The following is a 12,190-nucleotide window of genomic DNA, read 5'->3' on the forward strand; positions in this document are numbered from 1 at the left end:
GGGATGGGTGTTTCGGAGGCAATGAGATTGGCACAGGACAGAGCAGGGTTTAGGGCTGTTGTACATAGGGTCGCTATGAGTCACAAACGACTCGACGGCACATAACAACAACAACAACAACAACAGTGTCCCCTTGCTCTGTTTGCAACATAGTCTGTTGGTATAAGGATAGGTTTTAGACTAGTAAAACTAAGTGTTCTGAGATTTCCTTTCTTCTCAATGTTAGCCGTAATTTTTTTTTTAATCTGCATGGTTCAAATGCCATTGCACAGTCAATAAAGCAAAAATAGGTATTTTTCTGATACTATGTGCTTTCATTCAAGCTCCACCTGACATCAGTAATGATATACTTTGAGGGCACAGCCTTTTCTAAATCCAGCTTAAATGTCTGGCAGTTGTCTATATACTGTTCTAGACATTTTAAAATTATCTTCCACAGTAATTTTTTTGCATGTGATAATAATGACATTGTTTGATAATTTCCACATTCTGTTGGATCACCTCTTTGGGATTGGGGACAAGTAGAGATCTCTTTCAACAGTCGGCCAGGCAACTGTCCTACAAATTTCCTAATATAGGCTTATGAGCATGATCTGTGTTTTGAAACATTTCAAGTTTTATCCATGGTTTCCTGGAGCTTTAAATTTTTTTTTTTCAATGCCTTCAGTGTACTTGAACTATTTCCTTCATTACTTTTGGGTATGGTACTTCCTGAAATATTTCATTGTCAGCCAATTCTTTTTGATACTGTGATTTCTGTGTTATTACCTCCATTTTCTTTTGATGTTTCCTAGATCATTCGATATTTTGCTCATAACATCCATAATACTGCAACTCAAGGCTTGAATTTTTTCAGTTAAGCTTGGAAAATGCTGAGAGAGTTCTTCTTTTTATATCCTCCAATTCTAAGTCTTTGCACATTCCTTTCTGGTAGTTTGCTTTGTCATGCCAAGCAGCCTTTTGGACTCTTCTGTTCAGTTCTTTTATTTAAGCATCTCTTTGTTGTAATTTCTTCACTCTCTAGTAAATTTTGAGGGTCTTTTCTGACATAAATTTTGGTTCTGTTTCTTTTTCCTCTTATCTTTTTAGTGACATTTTGCTCTCTTTATTTTTTTTTAATCTTTTGTTTTCTTCATGGATAATATCCTTAATATCTCCTACAACTTATTTGGTTTTCAATCATTGGTTTTCAATCATTGCTGTTCAATGCTTCAAACCTATTCACTTTTAATTAATTATTATTGTGATTTTAACAAGGGTTTATAGAGAAGTTGGTTTTTCATTTATTTATTATTGCACTTTTTTCTCCCTGTTTCCCCTTTTCTTTTCCCCCAGTACACTTTGTAATGCACCTGTTGTTCCAGATTGCTGTCATAAATATAAAGTCTACTCATACATTCCTCTCAGTTTTTCTCCTCATTTGTTTAAAATACACTGTTCATTATCTACCCACTCTTTTCCCCCTCTTTCCCCAACCCCTGCACGTGTGCGTATTATTTATTTATCCTTCTGTGACTAATATATCTCGTTAAGCATAATGTCTTCCAGGCTCCCTCATGTTATATAGTGTTTTACAAGTTCATTATTTATCTATGCTGCATAATATTTCATTTCTATCCACTCATTTGTTGATGGGAACTTGGGCTGCTTTAATATCTTTGCTATTATAAATAGCACAGCAATAAACATAGGTGTGCATACATCCATTTGAGTCATGGCTCTGGTTTCTTTAGGGTATATTCCAGTAGTGTAAGTGCTGGGTAAAATGATATTTTTATTTACAACTTGTTAAGATCCAGATCTCCTTTCATAGTGGTTGTACCAATTTCCACTCTCACCTGCTGTGAATAAGCATTCCAGTCTCTCTACAACATCACCAGCATTTGTTGTTTGCTGCCTCATTGAACTTTGCTATTGTAGCTGGGTGAGATGATATCTCATAGTTGTTTTGACTTGCATCTCACTGAGAGCTAGGGATTTCAAGATGATTTTTTAAATTCAGGTAGGATAGACTCAAGGCCATATTTTTACTCTCATGGACTTCTTCTCATTTACTTCAGCCTCAATTTGAACTTGCACAAGAATAATTGATACTGTGTTCCACAGTCAGCACCTGGCCTGATTTTGATTTATACTGAGCTTTCCCAGTGATTTCATCTACAGATATAGTCCATTTTATTCCTATGTAGTTCATCTAGTGAGGTAAATGTGAAAAAGCACAGTGTGTGGTGTTTTTTTTTTATATAAAGGTTATATGTGATGAATAAATCATTGAATATGCAAAAGGAAATAATTTTATTTTTGGCTTCATTTCTGTCACCAAGTCAGTACTTTCCACTTAACATTCCTTCTTCACTGTTTCCAACTTTTGCATTCCAATCATCCATTATCATTAACATATCTTGATTGCACATATTGTCACTTTTGAATCACAAAATTGGATAAAAATTTTTCACATCCTCCTCTTTGACTTTAACTGTTGGTGCATATATTTGAGTAATCATTGTACTTACAAGTCTTCCTTCTATGTATATGGGCAATATCACTCTCAGCATTATACTTCAGAACAGAACTTGAAATTGCCTTTTTAATTATCAATGCAACGCCATTCTTATTCTGTTTGTCATTACTGCAACAGTATGTCACGTGATTGTCTGATTTAAAGTGGCCAAAGACAGTTCGTCTCATCTCACTAATGAACTTTCACTGCATGAAATTTTTTGCCTTCCCTTGCTCCTCAATCTCTTTCCCTTAATAAACCCCATAACTTTCGTGAGAAATATTGGACCCAGTGGTTAATGGATACCAAGGGATTGGTTTTATATGCTGATTGCTGTTGATGGGGACAGTTCTCCTTTGTGGAGTTTGTGGAAGTCAAACATGGAAATTTTCACATTGCGTTCCTTTTACAGGGATATAAAAGAGCAGAATAAGCTCAAGAAAGTAAACAGAGATGGGGAGAGATAAGTGCCAAATTACATGCAGTTTGTCAAAGAAGATGAAAAGAAAGAAAAATTTCCTCCAGAGGGAAAGCCTTCCCCTAAGGCCTAAATTCAGAACCTGTTGCCTCCTAACCTGTAAGAAAAATAATTTTCTGTTTGGTAATGTCACCTTGAGAGCCCTGGGGGCCTAGTAGCAAGAAGCTGTGCTGCAATCCTGAAGACATGTGGTTCGAGGCCACCAGCTGCTTTTCAGGTGAAGGATGGACAATTTCCTTTCATGTGACTAACTGCCTCTGAAAACCCACTGGACCCTCACCTATTAAATGTAGGTTCCAACTCGATGGTACACAAGAACAACAATATGTCACCTAATTGTGGCATTTCTGTTATAGAAACACTAGATGAGACTCATGAAGTTATAAATGAGCAAGAACAGAGCAGTTCAAGAAATAAACATCTCATATGATAACTGGTACTAAAAGTATATGGCTACTCAAGAGAAATGAGATCTGCAACGTACTGGGAGAGAAGTTAGTAAATAGAAGACAATCTGTAGATATGCTTTCAAACTTCAAACTCAGTAACTCAACTCCTTGCTGTTGAGTTGGAACTGAATCAAAGCTGACCCTCCCGTGGTTGTTCGAGGCTATCAACTGCTGTGGAAGAGATTGTCCATCTTTCTCCTGACAAGCAGCTGGTTCTTATAATCTCCTCCTGTGCAATTCATTATCTCTGAAAACCCACTGGAGGTTTAGTTATGGGTCAGTTCTGACCCAACAATACACAACAACAACAACAACAAACTTTATGTTGGGAGCACAACACCCTATTCACATGTTGTGGAAAGAGCTCCCTTTCCAAGTGGCAGACATTCAAACAGTGGTGAATTGGAGTCTCCTTTTTGCTATCAGCTACAAAATCAGTTCATGGCAATCTCATTTACAATAAGATGATCCAGTATTGTCCTTAGTGACCTAGTGAGTAAGGAGTTGCACTGTCAGCACTAAGGTAGGCAGTTCCAATTCACCAGCTGTTCTGCAGAGGAAAGATGGGCAATTTGCTCCTGTGCAATTTATAGCTTCAGCTACTATTCAGTTGAGAGCAATGAGTCTGAGGTTTTTTAGCCTATTATTTCAGTCATTTCTTTTTGTATTTTTTTATTTGCCTTGTCAGAACCAAATTTCTCTTATCAATGATGTAATATATAATTACACAAATACTATGTACCTATTTTTATTAAAATAGCACATTTGATAAAGCTCTACTATTATCAAGAAAAAACTTTAGCTGTATTTAAAAAACTGAAATGAGTGAGATGTTAGAACTGTTTGGTCTTATAATAAAGAAAAATTTCTTCTGTCACTAAAACTTATTTACTAAACAACTGAGATAAAGCTCACCAAAAAGAGTAATTGCAGAGCAAAAGCAATAAAGATGAACATAAAATAAATGAAAATTATTCCAATGTTAATAAGAGATAAGTAGTAATTAATTCTGGAAGCAGGAGCGGCATCCACTTCCGAAATGGCTTGCCTCCGGAAACTCTGTACGAACAGTGCTCAGGCCATTCGCTCATAGGGTCGCTATGAGTCGTCTACGACTCGACGGCACCAAACAACAACAACAACAGCAACAGTAATTCATTAAAAAGTAATAAAATCCACAAGAACAAAAGTTTGGCCTTAAGCCTATCATTCATTCATTTAAAGACCATCCCAGGATCAGGTTTGAAACCTTGAATACTAATGAGCAAAGATCAGATGAACTGTGAAAGGATATCAAGAATATCACCCATGAAGAATGCAAAACGTCATTACAAAGACAGGGGAGAAGAAAAGACCAAGATGGATGTCAGAAGAGACTGAATATTTCACTAAAGCATTGAGAAGCCAAAGCAAAAGAGAAAAAAAACCAAGAAGCTAAGAAGCTGAACAGAAGATTCCGAAGGGTAGAACGTGAAGACAAAGAGAAATATTATAATGAAATGTGCAAAGAACTGAAGTTGGAAAATAAAAAAAATATAAACGTACTTAGCAATTTTTAACCTGAAGGAACTGAAGAACAAAATCAAGACTCAAGTCACAAAAATTAAGGATGTTTTGGGCAGAATATTGAATAAACCATGAAGCATCAAAAGAAAATGAAAGGAGTGCACGGAATCACTATATCAAAAAGAAGTGGCTGACACAGAAGAATTCCATGAAATAACATATGATAAAGAGGCCATGATGATGAAAGAGGAAGTTCAACCTGTTCTGAAGAAATTAGCAAAAAGCCAAAGCCCCAGGAATTGCCTGCATACCAACTGACAAATTTCAACAAACAAATGCAACCCTGGAAGCACTCACCAGTTTTGGCCAAGAAATCTGGAGAACAACCACTTGGCCAACTGACTAGAAGAGTTCTAAATTTATTACCATTCCAAAAAGTTCATCTGACAGAGTGTCAGAAATCATTAAACAATATCATTAATATTATATGCAAGTATAATCTTGCTGAACAGTACATCAACAGAGAACTGCCAGATGTGTAGGCTGTGTTTAGAAGATGCTGTGGCACCAGAGACATTATAACCAATGTTAGATGGCTCTTAGCTGAAAGCAGACAGTACTAGAAGACTGTCTACCTGTGTTTTATTGACTATGCAAAGACGTTTATTTGAATGTGTGGACTGCAACAAACTGTAGCCAACCTTGGGAAGAATGGAAATCCCAGAAAAACTCGATTGTACTTATGTGAAACCTGTACTTAGATCAGGAGGCAGTTGTCAAAACAGAGCAGGGAAACACTGCATGTCTTAAAATCAGGAAAGTTGTATGTCAGGAATGCATCTTATCCCATACATTTTCAATCTATATACAAAACAGATAATCAGGAAGGCTGGATTTTATGAAGAGGAATGTGGCATTAGGATTGGAGGATGACTCATCAACAACCTTCATTAGGCAGATGACCTTGCTTGCTGAAACTGAGGAAGACCTGATGCATTTGCTGCAGAAGGTGAAGGACACAGTCAGCTATATGGATTGAAGCTCAGCAACAAGGAAACAGAGATTCTTACCACTGGCCCAATTGACAACATTAAGATAGAGAAGAGATTGAGATCGTTAACAACTTCAACTTGCCTGGCTCCACTATCAATGGTATCTTGGTACCATCAAGCCAGGAAATCAAAAGATGAATTGCATTTGTATTGAGAAAATCTGTTGTCAGGTACCTTTCCAGAATATTGAAGAGCAACAATATCAGTCTAGAGACTAAGGTGTGCCTGATCCAAGACATGGTCTTGCTATGGGCTTGCCAATTAGTTTCTATGCATCAGAGAGCTGAACAAGGACAAAGGACGATAGAAGAGGAATCAATGCCTTTCAGTTGTGGTGCTGGAGAAGATTATTGAATATACCATGGACTGCTAAGGTAACAAACTTATTTGTCTTGGAGAGAGTGAAGTCAGGCTGCTGCTCAGAAGGAAAGGTTTTGAAGCTCCATTTTACGTAGTTTGGGCATGTTGCCAGGAGGAACCAGTTCTTGGAGAAGGACATCATGCTTCGAAGGGTAGAGAGGCAGTGCAGGAGAGGAAAACCCTGGATGAGATAGGCTGATTCAGTGACTGGGGTAATAGTGTTGGAGACAAGGAAATTAACTCAAGATAGAGCATTGTTGTATGTAGGGTCACTATGAGTCGCAAGTGACTCAAAAGCACATGCTGTTGTTGTTATGTGCCGTCGAGTCGCTTGCGACTCATAGTGACCCTATGTACAACAGATCTAAACTCTGTTCTGTCCTGTGCCAAACATACTGTCTCCGATAAACCCATCCCAATTATCCCAGTCACTGAATCAATCCACCTCCTAGAGGACCTTCTCCTCCTGTGTCATCCCTCCACCCTCCCAAGCATGAGGTCCCTCTCCAAGGACCGGTCCCTCCTTACAACATGTCCAAAGTATGTCAGACGCAGCCTCAGGATCCTTGCCTCAGAGGAGCAGCCCAGTTTAACCCTCTCAAGGATGAATCTGTTTGTTTTCCTAGCAGTCCATGGTACCATCAATACTCTTCTCCAGCACCACAGCTCAAAGGCATCACTTCTCCTTCTATCCTCCCTAGTCATTGTCCAACTCTCTGACGCATAACAAGTGATTGCAAAGACCATGGACTGTGTCACATGCACCTTAGTCTCCAGAGAGACACCATTGCTCTTCAGTACTTTGGATAAATTTCATTATAGAAGAACATTGGAGTATTTGAAAATAAAAGCAATAATAAAACTAATCTTGTGGACCCACGGGACAATAAAGTTATGCTTATTTAAAATCTATCAAATACAGCTGTAATGCAATATGTTAAAGATATGAATGGCAAACAAGCTAATGTGCCACCAACTCAGAATATTTAAGATTAGTAATTACACAGGGAAAGATATACATATCACAGTCTTTCAGCTCACAAATGAAACTTATTTCAGAGAATTTTATTTTTAATTTGACGGCTATCAAAAAATTGCATAATTGCAGAAATAATTTTTAAAACTTGTATCAACTGAAAAAAATTTAAAAATTCAAGTAACTATTGTAAAATTTTTTTAAAGCCTAAACAGTCTATCTAATATCTTTAGAAAACAGCCTTGACAGCATAATGGCCCAGCACTGGGCTACTAAAGAAAGGGTCCATGGTTTGAACCCAGGAGCTACTCCTGAAAAAAGAGTGCATGCAGCTGGGCACTTCTGTAAAGATTTAGAATCAGACATCCCATAAGGCAGTTCTGCTCTGATCTGTGGAGTTGCAAGGGATGGGAGTGAACTGAATGGCACAAGCTTGATTTGGATTCTCTCTAAATATGAACCAATCAAAAGAGAATCAATCTCATCAATGTAAAAATAGGAAATATTAAAGAATTGTTTCAGACAGTTAATTAATCAAGTATTTTATAAATGTTTTTATATTTGTGAGATTTATCAACTTTTTAAAATTTGAAATGTATTAAAGCTTATATCCTCAGTATGCAAAACCAATTCTTTGCCTACCTAATTTTGCATTTTTTTCTTAAAAAACAACTTAAAAATTGATCATATTTCAGAATTCCCAAAGGCTCGATTCATCTTGCACTTACCTCATTTTTCAGTGACAAATGAACCTGCTACCATTTTCATTCTTATGTTAAGTCAAAGATTCAAGAAATCTTCCTTATTAATCCTTGGATATACTGATTTGGTAAAGATGATGTAAGACCTGGGTGCCTGTATTTTAAAAATTTCTAAAATTTATTTTTATATTCAGCCTATATTGAAAGTCACTACTCTGTGATGTCACAAAGTAGATCCTACACTGTAGGGCACTGCTTTCAAACAGTGGGTCATCTTTCATTATGAGTTGTAAAGTCAATTGAGTTCTAGAGGATGGTTGTGTTGGCAGAATAAAATAGTATGCATCACTAGGTTAATGTTTCTTTGTCAAAATTTGGTTTTGTTCTAATGTTGTTGGTGTTGTCTGTCATTGAGTCAACTACAATTAACAGAGACCTTATGAACAATAACTCTTAACCCTAACCCATTTTGAACCAATCTCACTGGCTGTTGCACATCTGCTCCCACTACCAAAGTAACTGAGTCAATCCATCTCATTCAGGGTCTCCCTCTACCCTTCCAAGCATGGTTTCCTTCTCCAAAAACTGGTCTTTTCTGGCAACATTCCCAAAGTATATAAGATGGAGCTTCAACATCCTTGCCTCCAAGGAGCAACCTGGTTTCACCCTCTCTAGGACAGACTTATTTGTTCTTTTTGTCATCCATGGTATGTTCTCCAGTACCACAATCCAAAGGCATTGATTCTACTTCTGTTCTTTAGTCATCCTGCAACTGCTCTCTGATGCATAGCAAGTAATTGTGAAGACCATGGCCTGGATCAGGTACACTTTAGTTTCTAGACTGGCATCATTGATCTTTAGCACCCTGAAGAGGTCCCTTACAGCAAACTTTGCCAGTGAAACTTGTCTTTTGTTTTCCTGACTGCTGGTACCAAGAGTACTGGAGCTGAGCAAGGTGATGCTACCAATTGGCCCAGTGAGTATTTGTTCTAATATCATGATATATGAAATTATATTTAGCCTTGAGCAACTCTATTCTTACTTAATACTATAATTACAAGAAGCTGTATAGCTTCAACCACCTCGAGCGGCTGCTGGACGAAGAAATCAGCTGAGTTCGGAAAGACGTGTACAACGACACGCTGAACGGGAGTACAGAGAAGTGCAGCGCTGCTGGATGCCGTGGGGCCCATCGTGCAGCTGCAGGAGAAACTCTACGGACCTGTGAAAGAGTACCCGGATTTTAATTTTGTTGGGAGAATCCTTGGACCTCGAAGATTTACAGCCAAACAGCTGGAAGCGGAAACGGGGTGTAAGATCATGGTTCGAGGCAAAAGCTCCATGCGGGATAAGAAGAAGGAGGAGCAAAATAGAGGCAAGCCCAAGTGGGAGCACCTGAATGAAGATTTACACTTCCTGATCACTGTGGAGGACGCTCAGAACAGAGCCGAGATCAAGCTCAAGAGAGCCGTAGAGGAAGTGAAGAAATTACTGGTACCCACAGCAGAAGGAGAAGACAGCCTTAAGAAGATGCAGCTGATGGAGCTCGCGATTCTCAACGGCACTTATCAAGATGCCTTTTCTCTTGCAGCGACAGCCCAGGCTGCTCCAAGGATTATCACTGGGCCTGCGCCTGTGCTCCCACCAGCTGCCCTGCGCACCCTGAAGGCAGCTGGCCCGACCATAATACCTTTGATAAGACAAATACAGACCGCTGTCATACCAAACGGAACTCCTCCTCCAACTGCTGCAATAGTTCCTCCATGACCTGAAGCTGGTTAAATTTACACGCCCTATGAATAATACCCCTACACGTAGGCACCAGCTACTTCAATTCTTGAGTATCCTATTGAACCTAGTGGTGTATTAGGCTCTTCCTCTTTGAAACCCTGGTGGACAGCCCTAGGAGGCCCCTAGGCATCAAGAACAGAGTGAGAACTGGTGAGGCCGGCCTCCAGTGTAGGTGAAAATGCAGGTGGCCGAGGAACACTAGTGTTGCGGTGCGTGAGCTGATTGGTGTGATGGAAGACATTACCAATGCCTTCTTTATATAATGGATTGACATGCCAGTCATGCCCGATATTTCAGCCCATTCAGTTGCTGGAGGAAGGACTAGAAGGCAGAGCCTTTAACACGACCAGGCCGTGGGCGCACTGCCACATCCTCTGCCTCACCACACAGAATCTGAATCATTTCCCCCGAATTGTATATGACCTTGGTGCTGCGTGCATGCTGTTTACTTTAGGACTTGGAACTCCCCCCACCCCCGGCCCCAGCATTAATACTGATTTATAAAACTTGAAAAGTCTTTAATGAACCTGGACACTAAGCTTCAGAACTACTGTGCATAGGGTCGTTATGAATCGCAGCCAACTCGATGACCATAACAACAACGGTATACCAGTATTCAAGTGCAGCATTATTTACACCAGCCAAGAGACAGAAACAACCAAGTATTTATCAGCAAATAGACAAAATGTAATATAGGCATGTATGGCATTTTATTTAGCCATATAGAGACATGAAGTAATGATAACATGCATCAGAACTGTATCAGTGAACCTTGAAAATAATATGCTGAGATAAATAAGACCCCAGAGGACAAATATTGTCTGGTCATACCTTTTTTTGAGAGGGGGATCTGATGGTGTAGTCTGTACTGAACTTTGTTGCTAACTCTCTCTGACAGTTCAAATCCACCAGTGGCTCCATTAGAAAAAGTTGGGTAATCCTCCAAAAACCTGCTGGAGGATATACTATGAATCAATTTTGACTCAATGGCAATGAGTTTGAGTTTCTTTTATAAAAATTAGGCAAATACATAAAAATAAAATTTATTAGTAATTAAATGAGATTGAATGAGGGAGGAAATATAGAAACATTGCTGAAGAAATACTGAATTTCTATTTGTGGTGATTAAAATTTTTTAAAAGTCAAGAGTAGAGAAATTTTTAAAAAGAAAAATTAAAAATGGTGATGATTTCACAGCGTCACAAATGTAATTACTGTTATTAAATTGTAGATTAAAAATGGCTAAATTTTGTTTTCTAATATTACTGTAATCAAGTTCTTTTTTAAAAAAATCATTTACATTTAAAAATAATAACCTTCTATTTGATTGATTGTTAAGCAGCCTATATAACTATATAATCTAGTGGTGGAATTGAAGAGAAAGATTTCAGAACCAAGGAATAATCCATCATGAGTTCACAATAAACACACAAAATTGTTTGGAGAAGATGGTGATAGTGTGGCGTGGGCATGAGTATGTGGGTGCATGTGTTTATGTTCAAATTCTGAAAATACCAAAATAGTTGTAGAAAGAGGAAAGACAACTTGAGATTTAAGGGAAAATATTATTGTTTTGCTATGGAATGTGGTAAAGAAAGGAAATAGGAGTTTAGAAAAGTTTTGTTTCATGAAAGAAAAAAAAAAAAAAAAATCCATGTGCTTTTTAGAAGTAATAGTGGCAGACAAAAAGACCATAGTATGAAGAAAACTGTGACTTTTCTAAGGCCTAAAAGGAGAGGAGTTCTTTCTAACTCAAAATAAAATGCTCAAGTTATGCTGTCTGGAACAACCCACTAAGAGTTTGTAATATGCTTGTACCTAGATATCTTTATTTCCTGAAGACTCTAAAAATAAAAGGCCATATTCTATGTGGCATTTAGTCATCAGCTAACCCTGGACCATTTTAATTTTAACTAAGAACTTGCTGTATTTTAATTTGGGCAGCAATGAGTCACCTTTTCTGCTGACATTCATGCTGATAATCATGAACTTGGAAGATCTTGAAAATTCAAGGTAGTAATTTATTTAATACACACTAACAAGAAGCTTGAACTTCTGTGATGAGAACTTCTACATGGGAAATGTTATAATTTGCTTTAAAACAATCCTGGTTCCTTTACTGCTGGGTCACATTAGAAAATATTCTATTAATTTTCTTAGCATTTATCAGAAATATTATTCCATACAAATTAAAACTATGGGCCCTGAAGTTAGACTGTCAGGGGCAATTCTAGAATTGTACATACTAACTGCATGAACTTAGTTTATCTACCTGTAAAGTGGGGCAACTAATAAATATAACACATAATAATAACTTGAATATTAAATGTGTTATATATACAACAATAACCATGGTCATGTAGAAAGTATTCACTAA

General features: G+C 37.9%; 1 pseudogene; it reads left to right on the plus strand.

The window, feature by feature from the left end:
• Nucleotides 1-2,880: 2,880 nt before the first annotated feature.
• On the plus strand, nucleotides 2,881-10,154 carry LOC102870920 (annotated as a pseudogene).
• The last annotated feature ends 2,036 nt before the right edge of the window (nucleotides 10,155-12,190 follow it).

This window comes from Elephantulus edwardii, unplaced genomic scaffold (genome assembly GCF_000299155.1).
Source record: "Elephantulus edwardii isolate Elephantulus edwardi_28Jun2011 unplaced genomic scaffold, EleEdw1.0 scaffold00042, whole genome shotgun sequence".
Lineage (NCBI taxonomy): Eukaryota > Metazoa > Chordata > Mammalia > Macroscelidea > Macroscelididae > Elephantulus > Elephantulus edwardii.